Source organism: Moschus berezovskii, chromosome 1 (assembly GCF_049115385.1).
Source record: "Moschus berezovskii isolate FMDL1 chromosome 1, NW_MosBer_1.0, whole genome shotgun sequence".
NCBI classification, from domain to species: Eukaryota; Metazoa; Chordata; class Mammalia; order Artiodactyla; family Moschidae; genus Moschus; species Moschus berezovskii.
Genome location: NC_142460.1, coordinates 63433846 through 63451085, shown reverse-complemented (window position 1 = coordinate 63451085; position 17240 = coordinate 63433846).

Genomic DNA, 17240 nt, shown 5'->3' with positions numbered 1-17240 from the left:
AGACCCAGTACAGCCAAAAAAATTTTTTTTTAGAAATGTCCAACTGTGTTTGTTATTTAGCTATTACTTTTATTCTGTATTTCAATAAGAATTAGTTATAAAAGAAAAGTTGGCTTGAAACTCAACATTCAAAAACTCAGATCATGGCATTTCATCCCATCATTTCATGGCAAATAGATGGGGGAAAAGTGGAAGCAGGATAAGACTTTATTTTCTTGGGCTCCAAAGTCACTGCAGACAGTGACAGCAGCCATGAAATTAGAAGGTGCTTGCTCCTTGGAATCAAGGAAGCTATGACAAACCTAGACAGTGTATTAAAAAGGAGAGACATCACTTTGCCAAAAAAGGTCAATATAGTCAGATCTATGGTTTTTCCACTAGCCATGTATGGATGTGAGAGTTGGACCATAAAGAACACAGAGCTCTGAAGAATTGATGCTTTTGAATTGTGCTGGAGAAGACTCGAGAGTCCCTTGGACAGCAAGGAGATCAAACCAGTAAATTCTAAATCAACCCTGAATATTCATTGGAAGGACTGATGCTGAAGTTCCAATACTTTGGCCACTTGATTTGAAGAGCTGACTCATTGGAAAAAACCCTGATGATGGGAAAGATTGAAGGAAAAAGGAGAAGGGGGTGGCAGAAGATGAGATAGTTAATAGTATCACTGACCCAATGGATGTGAATTTGAGCAAACTCTGGAAGATAGTGGAGAAGAGAGGAGCCTGGCATGCTGCAATCCATGGGGTTGCAAGAGTCAGACATGACTTAGTGACTGAACAACAAAAAAGAAAAAAAAAAGAACGGGAAATTAATGTGACTTTTGCATTAGGCACTGAGGAGTTAAAGATTCCAGAGTAAACTATGGCAATCATATTATGAGAAAATTGAAAGCAAAACAGTATTTCATTCTTATCCTGAATTTTTAAAAATACCTAGTAGTTAACAGGCACTTCTTAAATTAGATTGAATTTTCAGTTTTGAGCAAATTTCCATCACTCTAGTTGGTAGGAAGAAATTTCAGATATGTCATGAAGACTGATTTTATCTATGAAGAATAAGCATTTGTCCTCATCTAACAATATATTAGTTATTGAGAAGTTATTCACTTCTCTTGTATTTACTATAGTTCTTAGAGATATAGCTGATTGCCAGTGATTACACGGGATGAACCTGAAATTTCAGAAGTCAGGTGACTTTCCTAACATCACACAGTGAGCAGCAGAATTAGGATCAAGGTCTTTTGCTCCAAATCTTAGATTCTCATCATCATACCCAAGCTAGGGTATTATTAACAAGTTCAAGATTTTGGAGGAAGTATATATATGGGCACCTTTAAAGGGAATATCCTGCTTAGAGGCAAAGGAAGACAAATTTTAGGAGAGCCAGTCCTGAACTACAGATTTCTACTTTTCTTTTACTCCTTCAAGTCAGAGCTGCAGGTTACTGGCAAGGGCCTGAGAGCAATCAGGGGTAGACAGACAGGCAGCTAATGGCAAAAAGCAGAGGGAAATTATTTCCTTTTGCTCCAGGGCTAATTTGAATAAACATAGCCGTGTAATATGAAATCTTGCTTTACTTTATATCTGCTAGATTTTTAAGTCAGTGAAGTACTGTAGAGATATGTTAAGAAGGGTCTTTTTTTCTTGAAACTATTTTAAAATAAGTTAGAGAAATAGGGATTTCTTTGGTGATCCAGTGGCTAAGACTCCCTGCTCTCAATGCAGGGGGTCTGGGTTCAATCCCTAGTCAGGGAACTAGATCCCACATGCCGGCATGAAGATGGAAGATCCTACAAGATACAACTAAGACGTGGTGTAGTCAAATAAATAAATAAATAAAAATACTTAAAAAGTAAAAAAATAAGATAAACAAAGGTTGAAAAATTCACTAGTAAAATTTATTTTTAAATGATCAGGCTTAGATTTCCTGATAGGTTTCAAAACCAAATTACTCTGTCTATATAAAGTGGTTAGATAAATTACCTACCAATGTCACTTCCCTTGCTCAGGTATAATTTGAAAAATTTAGCCATTATGACTTTTGTTGTTATTGTTCCAATCCAAAAGACAAGTAAAAATTCAGATCGGACTTAATTTTATTCTAATCTATACACACACACACATATGGAAAGGAAATGGCAATCCCCTCCAGTATTCTTGCCTGGGAAATCCTATAGACAGAGGAGCCTGGCGGGCTACAGTCCATGGGGTCACAAAGAGTTGGACAAGATTGAGCAACTAACACACACATACACACACACACACACACAAATATACATATATATCCCCTTGCAAACTGTGGGGCTTTTCAGTTTTCCTAATCAAATGAGCCAGTTTATCAAAGAAAATCTTAAAAAAATATATAGCTGATATCAGATATACCATATATATATGATTTTTTGTTGCTTTTCATTTTCTAAGTCATGTCTGACTCTCTGTGACCCCATGAACTGCAGCACACAGGCTTCCCTATCCTTCCCTATTTCCTGGAGTTTGCTTAAATTCATGTCCATTGAGTTGGTGATGCTAACCATCTCATCCTTTGCTGCCCCTTCTCCTCTTGCCCTCAATCTTTCCCAGCATCAGGGTCTTTTCCAATGATTACTCTCTTCACATCAGGTGGCCAAAGTATTGGAGCATATATATCTGATATCAGATGTATCTGCAGGCTGGAGACCCATGAGAGCTGGTGGTGTGATTCAGTCTAAGTCCAAAGACCTGAGTTCCAGGAGAACTGATGGTAGTCTTTCTGAGGGCAGTAGAAGACAGTATTCAGCTCAAGTAGTCAGGCAGAAAGGGTGAATTCTCCCTTCTTCTGCCTTTTATGTTATTCAGGCCTTTAAGGCCTTCAGTGAATTGGATGAGGAAGGCAATCTGCTTTACTGAATCCAGATCAAGAAAGCTTTACTGAGTCCACCGATTCAAATGCTAATGTAATCCTAAAACATCCTCACAGACACTCGCAGAAAAAAAAAAATGTTAGCTAAATATCTGGGCACTGTATGACTCCATCAAGCTGACAAACAAAATTAACCATAAGTCCAACCCTTATTAACTTGGCACCCATACCATCTCCTTCAACCATGCTTGATCTCAGTACAGACAATGACAAGGTCATTATTCTGCCTAACATGATACAACTATTCTGTATATAATAAAAAATGCACTTGGGACTTCCCTGGAGGGCTAGCAGAAAAGACTCCACACTTTCATTGCAGAGGGTGTGGATTTGATCCCTGCTTTCCTGGCAGCTCAGACGGTAAAGTGTCTGCCTACAATGCGGGAGACCCGGGTTCGATCCCTGGAGAAGGAAATGGCAACCCACTCCAGTATTCTTGCCTGGAAAATCCCATGGACCAAGGAGCCTGGTAGGCTACAGTCCATGGGGTCGCAAAGAATCGGTCACAACTAAGCGACTTCACTTTCTTTTGGGGAACAAAGATCCCATATTTCTCATGGTGTAGCCAAGAGGGGAAAAAAAAGCATTAACCCTTTCCCCAGAAGAGAAGGTAAAGTCCTTGAGTGATGCTTACTCTTTTCCTTAAAATCCTATAACTTAAATACTATTACATTAAATTAATCTTTATATATAATCAATAAAAAGTGACCATGATATAAAGTCAATACATCTATGTTACATGGTAAGGTAATAAAAGAGGAAAGAAAACAAAGATACACAGTTGACCCTTGAACAACAGGGGGGTTAAGGGCATTGACCCTCCTTGCAATTGAAAATCTGTCTGTAACTTGTAGTTGACTCTGCATATTCGCAGTGCCCCATATCTTCAGTTCTGCATGAGTGGATTCAACCAACCACAGATCATGTAGTTCTGCAGGATTTACTACTGAAAAAAATTCATGTATGTGGGGACCCATGCAGTTCAAACCCAAGTTGTTCAAGGGTCAACTGTTTATATATAAACATATATATACAAATCTATTCATAATAAAATAGGAAAAAATGGTCCTTATTAATTTTCCTTAATAATAAGGAGTAAATGCTCATAGCCAGTATAGTCCTCATTTCTGACTGGTCACATGATTGTAGCTGGTATTTATAAATACCTTCTTTTACTGCCCACTATGTATTCTTTTGCCTTCAGCAAGCACCTCAGTTACTTACAGTTCGTCATAGTTCCTTGTGTGGTGGGTGACCCAAACCTTCATTCCTGAAGGGTAGAGGCTCTTACTAATCCTGCCTGGATTGGGCTGTTGTAGTTATCCATTTCCTTGTTTTTGAAATAGAGGACATTGTAATTTATTTCAATTTTCAATACTTCTTATTGTGACCAATATTTTTTTCCAGTTGTATTGAAATATAATTAAAATAGAACTATATAATTTTAGGGTTTTCGGCATAATGTTTTGACTTAAAATACCTCATGAAATTATTATCCAAAAATTTAGTGACTATCCCTCATTTCACACAGACACAAAATTGAAGAAATAGTAAAAAATAATTTGTGTGATGAAAATTTTGGGATTTACTCTACCATATTGTACATTATATCCCTAGTATTTATCTTGTAACTGGAAGTTTGTATCTTTTGACTGCCTTCACCCAATTCCTCCTCCCTGCATGCCCCCCCACCTCTGATAACCACAAATTTGATCTCTTTTTCTATGAGTGTGATTATACTCAATTTTGAAGTATAATTACCTACACTACCTTGGTTCCTGTTACATGGCATAGTAATTTTTTTCCCCATACATTTCAAAAGGATCATCATGCTAAGTCTATTTATGATATGTCACCATACAAAGATATTACATAATTATTGACTATATTCCCCACACTATACACTTTATACTTGTGACTCGCTTTTTTGTAACTGGAAGTCTGTCCCTCATAATCTCTCATCTATTTTTTTCTTCACCCTACCTCCCTCTACTCTGGCAACCACCTTTTAGTCCCTGCATCTATAACTGTTTCTGGTTTTTAAACGTTTGTACATTTTCATTTGTTTTTTGGATTCCACATATAAGTGAAATCATAACAGTATTTGTCTTTGTGTAACTTACTTCACATAGCATAATACCCCTTAGAATGTTGTCCCAAATGTAAGATTTCATTCTTATTTTAAAAAAAAATTCTATCACATGTATCATTTTTATTCTTTTAGTGTTCTGTGACGTCTGCTTTTATCATCTGGTGGAAGTTAATCCTTCTGGCTGACCACAAGTATCATAAGATTTTGTGGCATGCCTACAGAATAAAAACTTCAGCTCATCTATGCTTTGTGAAGGCATAAACATAGTGAATAAACAGCATTGAATCCCAGGCTGATACATACACATTCCAAGTAAACCAATAGCTCCAAATGTTACATATACTCTTAATACTTATTACTCTACTAAAGTGAAGTCATTCAGTTGTGTCCGACTCTTTGCAACCCTGTGGACCGTAGCCTACCAGGCTCCTACATCCATGGGATTCTCCAGGCAAGAGTACTGGAGTGGGTTGCCTTTTCCTTCTCCAATTACTCTACTAAAAGGAAATAAAATTCATTTGCTGGATTCTAATTTTTAAATTTATATTTACTTATTTATTTGGCTGCACCAAGTTTAGTTGTGGCATATGAAGTCTTAGTTGTGGCACGTGAGATCTAGTTCCCTGACCAGGGATTGAACCCAAGACCTCTGAATTGGGGGCACAGTCCTAGTCTTTGGACCACCAGGGAAGTCCCCATTTGCTGGATTCTTAATTTGGTTCCCAGACTGCTACATTATAGATCCTCACAGTATTTTTAAACAAAACAAAACCCAAATATTCAGTTCACTTTATGGATATTTTGGTGGGTTGGATGATGTCCCTCTAAATTCATATCTACCCAGAAACTCAAGATGGGATCTTATTTGCAATAAGAGTCTTTTCAGATATAATTATAATAAGGCTCAAAATGAAATCATGCTGAGTTAGGGTGAGCCCTAAATCCAATGCAAATGTCCTTGCAGGAGACAGGAGAGGGGAAATGCAGGGAGAAGGCAATGTGAAGATAGAGACGGAAGCTTCCACAAGCCAAGGAATGCCAAGAGTTGCCAGCAATAACCAGAAGTTAGGAGAGAGGCATGAAACATTTTCTCCCTTAGAGTCTCAAGGAGGAACCAACCATGCTAACACCTTGATTTTGGACCTTGGCCTACAGGACTGTGGGAAAAGGAATTTCTGCTCTTATAAGCCACCTAGTTTGTTGTGGTGGTTCCAGAGAGCTAACCCAGATTTATGCTGTAAGTCTATACAGATTCTGTATTTGTCAAGTCTTGGAAGGATATAAGCAAGCATTATTCTGGAATGGGCTGAAAGAGTGTGTCTTTCTAAAAACATTCTTGTGACCTTAATCCAAACAGACTTGTACATGCAAAAGATACAAACGTAGTAAACACATTACACCAGTCTAATAATAGATGTATTTGGGTTTTTTCTGCCAACCCATACACGTCTTTGAAAACTAATTTCAGAACTAGTGAACTCTGGCAGCCATATTTATAGTGTATGCCCTTGTTTTACTCCTATAGCCACTGCCTTTGTCCCCAGGGGAAAGGGACACCTTACTCCTAAGGCTAATTGAAGTCTTTCTCACAGTACTTTGGAATTGAAATTCAAAGCTAGTGGTCAGTTTTTGCTGGTTGCTTAAATGAAGGACATACTAAGTTTAGAGGACTCAGCAAACTATGAGCTAACAATGTAGAGAAACTGGAAAAAGGAAAAGAAAGAAGCAGGTGGACATATAGAGACAGGACAAAACACGACATAGCTCTAGAGAACAAGGAGCCAAGAGATTACCTGCCTTTGTTACTAATCCAGATCACTTAGGATCCTCATAACAGAGTCACTACCATGGACCAGATCACTTAGGATCCTCATAACAGAGTCACTGTAGAACCTAATGTAGAACCGCTACCGTGGAGCAGGGCTTCCCTGATGGCTCAACGGGTGAAGAATCAGCTTGCAATGCAGGAAACACAGGAGACTTGGGTTCAATCTCTGTGTCAGGAAGATCTTCTAGAGGAGGAAAATGGCAACCCACTCCAGTATTCTTGTCTGAAAAGTCCATGGAGAGAAGAGCCTGGTGAGCTGAAGTCCAAAGGGTCACAAAGAGCTGGACATAACTGAGCAGGCAAGGACCACTGGCTTCAGAGTAACTCACCAGACTGACTTGCTGATTACTTAGCCTCAGTTTCCTCACTGTAGTTGGGACTAATACCAGTACTTCCTGCAAAGGGTGTTCCTTGCACTAACTCTAAAGAACCATTTAAGACGATTAAGGTAATCAAGTGTACCAATGTGAAGCATTTAGAAGTATAACATCACACGCCCTCGGGAAATATTGACTTTTATTGTCATCACACCAACTCCAGAAGGTAGTTTTCAAAATGTGTCATGCTTCTACATCATTTTATGCTTATTAGTAAGTAGCACATTTAAGCTGCTTTTCCGTGTATGTTTATAATTTCAGCTTCACAATAGGTCAGCTTACCACAAACAAAAGCAAAATTTAGTCACAGTACAGGAAGGTCATTTTTCCCATTCCAGACAATATTTTAAGACGATACACATCCTAAAACACAAAGTAAATAGTAAAAATCTACATAGTTTCTGGGTATATTTATTGTGGGTATATTTGCTCCCAAATAGATGTTCTTTTTCTATGTGCATAATTGATCATCTTATTTTTTTTTCTTTCAATGTGTAAGGGAAATCATAGTGTCTATTGTAGTTTAAGGAGAAATATTGTGAAAGGAAAAGAGAAAAATTCTATTGTAAAATCTTGTTATCCTGGAAGGTAAGCACCAGTTGGAGCTTGTTAGCTTGGAGGAAAGCAGAATTCCTGTTGGAAAGACAGCTGCACATATGTTCAGTAAAATGCGTAAGCAGATTTTGGCCCTCTGGGTCAGGTTCAGAAAAAGAAGAGTTTAGGGCTTTCATATGAAAGAAGGAATAATTTTTAGATTCTTCACTGGTCCATGATGGAGATCCAAATGCTGATATGTTGGCGAAAGCCTAGAACAGAGAGGTGTGGACCCACAATATTAGGGTCGAATCTGAAGAGAAGATGGCTAGAGATGGCAGGATGGCTGAGAGACTTTGGGGCAGTGAAACAGCTAGTATTCTGTTTACATGTTGTCTTTTTTGTGCTTTGTGTAATTTTCATTTATTACTTCTAACTCCTCAGGAAAATCTGCAATGCACTCATGTGCAGGCATAAGATGAAGCTGGTGACAACTCAGTCATCATGGCAGCTGCATGGGCCACACACAAGGAGCCCATCTGAAAGGATGTTAAGTGAGACCCTTTTGATGTGATGTGAAAGTCAGGGACATCAGAGACAAAGCGGTTTGGAGGCCATTTTTGGAAACCCTTCTGTCCTAAAGTAAAACTAGGCAGAAAAGAGCACTCTTAAAATAGTCCAGTAATTTACTGGTGGCAATCTGCACTGTGCTTTACTCAAGGAAACAGGAAACCAGACATCCTTGGCTCAGTGATAACTGTAGCAACTTGAAAAGGACTACATGACTATTTCTCCAAACTCTGACCTCTTTGAGACTTCCCTGATGGTCTAGCAGTTAGGAATCCCTCTGCCAATGCAGGGGGCATAGGTTCAATCCCTGGCCAGGGAGGACCCTACTTGCCTGGGAGCAACTAAGCCCATGCCCCACAACTACTGAGCCTGCACACTAGAGCCTGTCTCGTCAACAAAGAAGCTACCACACCACAAGGAAGAGAAGCCCCCATTCGTGGCAAGTAGGGAAAGCCACAGAGCACCAAAGATCCAGCACAGTTATAAATTAATTAATTAATAAAAATTAAAAAGACCTCTGACCTCTCTGTAAAGCACAACAAGGTGAACATTAATGTAATGATGATTACAGAGAGCTCTGTGAAGGAAAGATGGACACCTGGGCAAGAAATTCAGGGTGTCAATATCAGCACCTAGAGATTGTGGTGAATTGTTCTTCCCCTGTTCTGAGTCAGATATTAAAGAAATAAAATTGCCCTTCAAAAGCAACTTTAAAAAGTTATTTTTGAAAAGTATACAGTATAGTGTAATAAACCCCCAAGGATGCCATTACCCAGTTTCGACAATAACCAATCTTGTTTCATCTTTACCCCATTCTCTTTTCTCCCTTTAAAATTTCATTTCATTTATAAATATTTTAATTTATATTTCTAAAATGTAAATGTAAAGATTCTTATTTTATACATAATGATCACACCAAAAATAATTCATAATGGTTCCTTAATATCAAATATTATACCAATGTTCAGATTTTACTAGTTGTCTCATAAAGTTTATGAGACAAAATTCTTTAAAATTTTAGAAATTTGATTTAATCAGAATGAAAGGCCACACGTCTCTTTTCTCCTTTTTCCCCCCATATAATTTGTTGGAGAGCTTGCGACATTTGTTCAATAGTTTCTCACATTCTGAATTTTGTTGATTGCACTTCTGCTGTTCTTCAACAGACACTTCTCTCCCTTATTTCCTAAAGGGGGAAGTGAAACCTTGAGGCTTGATATGATGTAGTTTCACCTTTTCTTTTCAAAATGACTTCATAAGTAGTAGTGTGTGATTTTGTTAGTGGGCACAAAATGCCTGATTGGCTTTCCTTCTGTTAATAGCCACTGATGATCATTGACTAGTTATTTTTAAAGACTGGCAAAAGGGTAAATTTCACACTGTATTATTTTCTAGAATGAAAAACTTTCCCTTATAACTATTTGGTTATTCTAAGGTAGTTCATGTAGGAAAGACAGGTTAAAACACATCTTTAATTCTTTCTTTTACCAGTTTTCAGTTCAGTTCGGTCACTCAGTCATCTCTGACTCTTTGTGACCCCATGAACCGCAGCATACCAGGCCTCCTTGTCCATCACCAACTCCCGGAGTTCACCCAAATTCATGTCCATTGAATCGGTGATGCCATCCAACCATCTCATCCCCTTCTCATCCTGCCCTCAATCTTTCCCAGCATCAGGGTCTTGTCAAATGAGTCAGCTCTTCGCATCTGGTGGCCAAAGTATTGGAGTTTCAGCGGCAACATCAGTCCTTCCAGTGAACACCCAGGACTGATCTCCTTTATAATGGACTGGTTGGATCTCCTTGCAGTCCAAGGGACTCTCAAGAGTCTTCTCCAACACCACAGTTCAAAAGCGTCAATTCTTTGGCGCTCAGCTTTCTTTATAGTCCAACTCTCACATCCATACATGACTACTGGAAAAATCTTAGTTTTGACTAGATGGACCATTGTTGACAAAGTAATTTCTCTGATTTTTAATATGCTATCTAGGTTGGTCATAACTTTCCTTCCAAGGAGTAAGTGTCTTTTAATTTCATGGCTGCAATCACCATCTGAAGTGATTCTGGAGCCAAAAAAGAATAAAGTCTGTCACTGTTTCCCCATCTATTTGCCATGAAGTGATGGGACCAGATGCCATGATCTTAGTTTTCTGAATGTTGAGCTTTAAGCCAACTCTTTTACTCTCCTCTTTCAATTTCATCAAGAGGCTCTTTAGTTCTTCTTCACTTTCTGCCATAAGGGTGGTATCATCTGCATACCTGAGGTTATTGATATTTCTCCTGGCAATCTTGATTCTAGCTTGTGTTTCTTCCAGCCCAGTGTTTCTTATGATGTACTCTGCATATATGTTAAATAAGCAGGGCGAAAATATAGTTTTCAGTTAGGTCTCTACTATCCTCCAAAGGTGACTACTATTTTTTAGTATCATTTATTATAATTATTAAATAGTAACAATTATTAATAATTTCTTATTATTTAATATTTTATTCATAAATTCAAGTATCTGGTATGTCTTAGTCCACTGCTTCCCAGGTGACTCTAGTAGTAAAGAATCCACCTGCCAATACAGGAGATAAGATACATGGGTTTGATCTCTGGGTTGAGAAGATGCCCTGGAGGAAGATATGGCAATCCACTCCAGTATTCTTGCCTGGAGAATCCCCATGAATAGAGGCCCCTGGCAGGCTACAGTCCACAGGGTTGGGTTGCAAAGAGTCAGACATAACTGAAGCGACTTAGCACGCACGTAGTCCACTGTAGTTATTTTTTCTTAAAGTGGCTAACCTTACCCAAAGGAAGCCTCAAGTTTGCTCTTTCTTTTTTTTTTTACAATTAAAAATTTTTAAATATAATTTTTAAAGATTACGCTCCATTTACAGTTATTACAAATACTGACTATATTCCCCATGTTGTACAACACATCCTTGTAGCTTATCTTACACTAGATACTTTGTACCTCCTCCTCCCCCACCTAGTCTGTATTGCCCCTCCTCGCTAGTGACCACTAGTTTGCTTTGTTCTGACTTCTTTTTGATAGCTTTGATTTCTAATATGATAACATATTTCAGGATTATTTAATGTATTTCCTGGCTCAGAACTACACACAGCCATTTCTCAAAGGAGCCCTTGTTCCTTTTAGTGACAAAAGGTATTTAGAGACCAGAATGAGGTTGTCGGGGTGCCCCTTGCTACTTGTTTCTAAGTCTTTTCAGTGGACAGTTAAGAATTTTCTTTAAAAGATAACTATATCATGAGCTCATCCTGATCTTTACAATTAAATATCTATAGCATTTTTACTTAATCTCATTGATCCTACATTTTCATTTCACACAGAAAATCTCAGTTCTCAAAAACACCAATGTAAATAGTCATTTTATCATATAATACAGACAGCAATGTCAGAATAAAAAGAACACCATTACCTACCATGGATAGGATGGTAGCTACCATGGATATTGTTCTAAACTTCAAATGTGATCAAGTCATAAACTGACCAAGTTTATCACATCAAAAACTTTGTCTAAATTGCTTGTTTCATTCCCACCCTCTGAGGAACAAAATTAAGGGATATTAACATGCTGTAAAACACTTCAGAATCTGCACTTTTCCACTGGCTAAGCCTGAAGTTTCTATTATGTTTCCCCATCCCACTGAACTCTGAGTCATCCACCCAGGTCCACATCAGATGCTTTTTTCATGCTGCATCCTCCTTGGTGTTGCTGCTGCTGTTTAGTCACTAAGTCATGTGACTTATGACCCCATGAACTATAGCCTGCCAGTCTTCTCTGTCCATGGGATTTCCTAAGCACGAATACCTCAGTGGGTTGCTATTTCCTTCTCCAGGGCATTTTCCTGACCCAGGGATCAAACCTGAGTCTCCTGCTTGGCAGGCAAATTCATTACCATTGAGCCACCTGGGAAGCCCTGCATTTCCCTTCAGTTCAGTTCAGTCGCTCAGTCGTGTCCGACTCTCCGCGACCCCGTGAATCACAGCATGCCAGGCCTCCCTGTCCATCACCAACTCCCGGAGTACACTCAAACTCATGTCCACAGAGTCGGTGATGCCATCCAGCCATCTCATTCTCTGTCGTCCCCTTCTCCTCCCGCCCCAACCTTTCCCAGCATCAGAGTCTTTTCCAGTGAGTCAACTCGTCACATGAGGTGGCCAAAGTATTGCAGTTTCAGCTTTAGCATCAGTCCCTCCAATGAACACCCAGGATTGATCTCCTTTAGGATGGACTGGTTGGATCTCCTTGCAGTATAAGGGATTCTCAAGAGTCTTCTCCAACACCACAGTTCAAAAGCATTAATTCTTCGGCGATCAGCTTTCTTCACAGTCCAACTCTCACATCCATACATGACCACGGGAAAAACCATTGCCTTCACTAGACGGATCTTGGTTGGCAAAGTAATGTCTCTGCTTTGTAATATACTATCAAGGTTGGTCATAACTTTCCTTCCAAGGAGCAAGCGTCTTTTAATTTCATGGCTGCAATCAGCATCTGCAGTGATTTTGGAGCCCAAAAAAATAAAGTCTGACACTATTTCCACTGTTTTTCCATCTATTTCCCATGAAGTGATGGGACCAGATGCCATGATCTTTGTTTTCTGAATGTTGAGCTTCAAGCCAACCACAAATGGTCACTCTTTCTCTGTTTTCTACTCTGCCTCACATAGGACTTTATTGGTGCATTTCCACATTGAATTCCAATTATTTATATAAATATGCATCCTTTACTAAAGAGTGCACATCCTGATGGCAAAGTTCATTCAATTTTGTATTCCCAGCATCCGAGTAAAGTCCATGATAAATAGAAGGAACTCTACAGGTACTTGTTTAATTGAGCTGATTTATTATGACTGAAGAGATACAAAATCCAGCAGTTTTGTTTTGTACTGTTTAAGAAGATTTCTCTGCAGTGTTTTTAAGAAGAAATTTTTTTTTTCTACTGGTAACATCACATTGCTAGGAATTAAAGAGGCATGGATAAATTATTTGCACAGGCGTAATTGCTCTTTCATCTTTCAGGATTCAAGTAAACAAAACAGGACTTCCCTGGTGGTCCGGTGGTTAAGAATCTGCCTGTCAGTGCAGTAGACACAGTTTCAACCCCGCTTCCAGGAAGATCCCACATACCACAGGGCAAATAAGCCCCTGTGCCACAAATACTGAGTTCGCATGCTCTAGAGCCTGAGAGCCGCAACTACTAAGCCTGCTTGATGCAGCTACTGAAGCCTGCATGCTACAGAACCCTAGCTCCACGACAGGCAATGCCACTGCAATGAGAAGCCTGTGCACCACAGCTAGTGAGGGCCCACACACAGCAACAAAGATCCATCACAGCCAAAAATAAATGAATAAACAAAAAATAAAAAAATATGCATAACAATATTGGTAATAATAGTATCTGTGAGCATCAACAAACCTCCATGCAGTGACCCAGTATTCATACTTCTAATGCTAACAGGAAGGATCCTAGAGAGCCTTCAGTGTTTGTATGTTGTCATTCTAGTAGACTACATTTGTAATATTCCTCTTAATCAGACTCAGTTCTGCTTCTTCAAAGAACCAAGGCAGAAAGTCAAGTTATTTGCCAATTATATTTTGTAACAGTTTTAAACATTTGCTATTGCTGTGATTCATGGGGTCGCAAAGAGTCGGACACGACTGAGCAACTGAACTGAACTGAACTGATTCATAGTCATCAGGGAAACGCAAAGGAAAACTACAATAGGATGCACTGTATACCCACAGCTGCTGCTGCTGCTGCTAAGTCTCTTCAGTCGTGTCTGACTCTTTGCGACCCCATGAACTGCAGCCTACCAGGCTCCTCTGTCCATGGGATTTTCCAGGCAAGAACACTGGAGTGGGTTGCCATTGCCTTCTCCAGTATACCCACTAGAATAGCTAAAATTAAAATGTTTGGGGGTCGGTCCTAAGATGGTGGAGGAATAGGATGGGGAGACCACTTTCTCCCCCACAAATTTATCAAAAGAACATTTGAACCCTGAGTAAATTCTACAAAACAACTTCTGAATGCTGGCAAAGGACATCAGTTCAGTTCAGTCGCTCAGTTGTGTCCGACCCTTTGTGACCCCATGAATCACAGCACACCAGGCCTCCCTGTCCATCACCAACTCCCGGAGTACACTCAAACTCATGTCCATCGAGTCGGTGATGCCATCCAGCCATCTCATTCTCTGTCGTCCCCGTCTCCATCCACCCCCAATCCTTCCCAGCATCAGAGTCTTTTCCAGTGAGTCAACTCGTCACATGAGGTGGCCAAAGTATTAGAGTTTCAGCTTTAGCATCAGTCCTTCCAATGAACACCCAGGATTGATCTCCTTTAGAATGGACTGGTTGGATCTCCTTGCAGTCCAGGGGACTCTCAAGAGTCTTCTCCAACACCACAGTTCAAAAGCATCGATTCTTCGGCGATCAGCTTTCTTCACAGTCCAACTCTCACATCCATACATGACCACGGGAAAAACCATAGCCTTGACTAGACGGACCTTGGTTGGCAAAGTAATGTCTCTGCTTTTTAATATACTATCTAGGTTGGTCATAACTTTCCTTCCAAGGAGTAAGCGTCTTTTAATTTCATGGCTGCAATCAGCATCCGCACTGATTTTGGAGCCCCCCAAAATAAAGTCTGACACTGTTTCCCCATCTATTTTCCATGAAGTGATGGGACCAGATGCCACGATCTTTGTTTTCTGAATGTTGAGCTTCAAGCCAACTTTTTCACCCTCCTCTTTCACTTTCATCAAGAGGCTCTTTAGTTCTTCTTCACTTTCTGCCATAAGGGTGGTGTCATTTGCATATCTGAGGTTATTGATATTTCTCCCAGCAATCTTGATTCCAGCTTGTGCTTCTTCCAGCCCAGCGTTCCTCATGATGTACTCTGCATATAAGTTAAATAAGCAGGGTGACAATATGCAACCTTGTCGTACTCCTTTTCCTATTTGGAACCAGTCTGTTGTTCCGTGACCAGTTCTAACTGTTGCTTCCTGACCTGCATACAGGTTTCTCAAGAGGCAGATCAGGTGGTCTGGGATTCCCATCTCTTTCAGAAGGTTCCACAGTTTGTTGTGATCCACACAGTCAAAGGCTTTGGCATAGTCAATGAAGCAGAAATAGATGTTTTTCTGGAACTCTCTTGCTTTCTCCATGATCCAGCAGATGTTGGCAATTTGATCTCTGGTGCCTCTGCCTTTTCTAAAACCTGCTTGAACATCTTGGAGTTCACGGTTCACATATTGCTGAAGCCTGGCTTGGAGAATTTTGAGCATGACTTTACTAGCGTGTGAGATGAGTGCAATTGTGCGGTAGTTGGAGCATTCTTTGGCATTGCCTTTCTTTGGGATTGGAATGAAGACTGACCACTAGACCATTCAGATATGACCTAAATCAAATCCCTTATGACTATACAGTGGAAGTGAGAAACAGATTTAAGGGACTAGATCTGATAGAGTGCCTGATGAACTCTGGACAGAGGTTCGTGACATTGTACAGGAGACAGGAACCAAGACCATCCCCATGGAAAAGAAATGCAAAAAGGCAAAATGGCTGTCTGAGGAGGCCTTACAAATAGCTGTGAAAAGAAGAGAAGCGAAAAGCAAAGGAGACAAGGAAAGATATAAGCATCTGAATGCAGAGTTCCAAAGAATAGCAAGGAGAGGACATCAGGCACCCAGAAAAGCAGCCCATTGTCATCAAAAGGAGGTAGGAAAAAATATAAAAGATAAAAAGAGAGACAAAAGAGGTAGGGATGTAGATCCATCCCAGGAAGGGAGTCTTAAAAGAGAAGTTTCCAAACACCAGGAAACACTCTCACTGGCGAGTCTGTGGTGAGCCTTGGAACCTCAGAGGGCAACATAACTGGGGGAGCGGAATAAATAAATAATTAAAACCCATAGATTACGTGCCCAGTGGTAACTCCCAGGGGAGAAACAGCGCAGATACCTACATCCGCCACTAGCAAGCTGGGACTGGGCAGGGAGGCACAGGCTGCATTGCTTAGAGTAAGGACCAAGCCTGAATGCCTCGAGGGCAATCTGAGGGAACTAACTTGAGATAGCAAAATAGACTGTGGGATAGCTACCCCAAGAAAAGGTGAAAAGCCCTAACATAAGACACCACCAGACCTGCTCACAGAACAAAGGACTGATTAGAGTTAGCTGGCTGTGGACGGCCCATCCCCTACCGATACAGGCAGGGGAGGGCTACCAGAGCTGGAAGGGGGCAATAGTGGCTCCAGAGAGGCATCATCTACTAAACTGCAAGCAGGCTTCGTTGCTAACCAAGACTTCTTGGGATTCTGGATGGTCGACATCCACCTGAGAAGGTGTGCCAGTTGTACACCCAGAAAACCAAGTGGCAGGGACTGGGGAGGTGATAAGTTGCAGCAACCGTGCTTGCCAAACACCTGGTCACCTGAGCTGCTCGGACCTGGGAAGGGCACAAAATGCAGGCCCAACCGAGTCTGCGCCTTTGTGGAGTACCTGAGTACCTGAACCTGAGCCTCTCAGACCTGGGAAATGCATACAACCCAGCACCAGCCTCAGACAGTTCCCTGCAGAAGAACCTAGAGCCTGAGCAGTATAGACAGGGAAAGCACACATGCCATGAGTGGGGGCAAACCCAGTGTGGTTGAGACACTGCGAGCACATGCCAGTGTTATTTGTTTCCAGTGTTCCTCCCTCCCCACAGCACGACTGAACAAGTGAGCCTAAAAAAGTGTCCACCATTGCCTCCTTGTGACAGGGTGAAAATTAGACCCTGAATAGACCAGCAAACAGGAGGAGTTAAAACAAACAGAGGGAACTGCCTTGGAAGTGACAGGTGCAATAGATTAAAACCCTGTAGTTAGCACCAACTACATAGGAAGGGGCCTATCGATCTTGAGAAGTATAAGCCAGATCAAGGAACTATCTG